General features: G+C 41.0%; 1 protein-coding gene across 1 annotated transcript in view; it reads left to right on the top strand.

Moving 5' to 3' along the window:
• GRSF1 (G-rich RNA sequence binding factor 1) overlaps positions 1–1,587 on the top strand; it is a 12,845-nt gene that overhangs the window by 962 nt on the left and 10,296 nt on the right. The gene's annotated exons all lie outside the window — the stretch shown is intronic.

Here is a 1,587-nt window from a genome sequence, read left to right as displayed (position 1 = left end):
CTGCTGAATGCCAAGATGGCTGCAGATGAGCAATTGTGTAACAGGCTCATCTTTCATAGGAAATGGTGGAAGCCCCACTGCTCGAGTAACTTAAAGCTAAATGAACAATTTTGGAAAATACCTCAACAGAATATAAGGTCAATTTTCCTTGATGACAGATTACACAGAGTGATAAGTAACGTTTCCCAATAGAAGATAAGCATTTGTTTTAGTATCAACTCAGAAGATTTTTCTTTTTCTTCTGATCAAACTAAAGAATAGCTGGTATTAATTAGTCTTAACAATAACCTGTTTAACGTTAGGTATTGAAAGAGGCAAGGTAGATAAATCTAACTTCTTAGTCAACAGCAGTATGGAGGGGCATCTCCCGAGTCTTTTTATTTTTACTTACGGTAACAGATTTCCTCTCATAAGTAGACTTCATTCAACACCAGTTCGGTCGAGTGAATAAATGCAAATTCTGTTGTCCTAGGTTGATTTTTTTTTCCCCCTGATCATAGGTGCAGAGGCTTTGATCCCTCACGTTTGCTGAGGAAGCTCTGAGACTCCTGGAAAACTTCAGTGCCAACAGATGCCCAACAAAATGGTGCCCTCTAAAGGTAATTCGCACACACTGACAAGCTGCGAGACAAACAGCAATGGGATATTTTTTACTGTACTTGGGAAGCAAATATATTGAAGGAAAAATGGGTGGAAGATGTGCATCTCTTAAAGAGACTCTTCCTCGCACCCTGCTTGGTTCACAGGAGAGGAATGCACGTAACGTTCCCTCGGCCCGTAAGGTTCAGGGATCTGCTTATTCAATTAAACTTAAAACATGAAAGCCAATCTAGATAAAGATAAGTGTTCGAGATGAATTCCTATAGTTATCTTAATTTTTTGCTCCTATAAAATTTGCTTGCTTATTTAAAGAAGGTTTTGAAGAGAAACCTGATATGTAGACTATGAAAAACTGGAATGTGAACCACTTGAGCACTGAGGTCAACATTCCTTCGAAAATGTGTATAATAGGTGATTTACCTTGAAAATTCAAGACTTGAGAGTGCTGTTGTCGAGAGACTGTGCTGTTATCAAGGTAATAGTCTGTCACATGAAAGTTTGTTACAAGAAATAGTTTATAAAAGCAAAAGCCAGCAACAACGAGATGACCTAAAATAGCTTGTTAACATTTTCAAAACGGTGGTAAGAAACATTCAAGGCTTCTGAGAAATTAATGGGTTGGCAGTACCACAAGGTGAAAGACTTCTGTTGAACAACCCATGACCGTATTTTGCGTGATAGTTTGCAATGGCTTGAGATCGCAACTCTTACTTGGCGATCCCAAGACTAGAACTACAGGATGCCGGACAGAAGAGGAAAATCTTCCCTGTCGTGGCTGTCACCATCTTCCCGACGCTGGGGTCCACGCGCCAGGAAGGCCTGGCACGTCCTCTTTCTGAACAACTGCTCGCATACCTGCCTACTTCCCCTCGATCTGAGCCTCCACAGTCTCCCTTGGCTTCCTCCACTGTTGTTTTTTTGGGGGGGGAGCTTGTCTTTTCTCTTCCTGCTCATTTTGCTTCACCCTAAACATTTTTCTTCTCGGTT

Source organism: Pygoscelis adeliae, unplaced genomic scaffold (genome assembly GCF_000699105.1).
Source record: "Pygoscelis adeliae isolate BGI_AS28 unplaced genomic scaffold, ASM69910v1 Scaffold55, whole genome shotgun sequence".
NCBI lineage: Eukaryota > Metazoa > Chordata > Aves > Sphenisciformes > Spheniscidae > Pygoscelis > Pygoscelis adeliae.
Note: the sequence above shows the minus strand (reverse complement) of the source record. Positions and strands in the feature narration are given on the sequence as shown.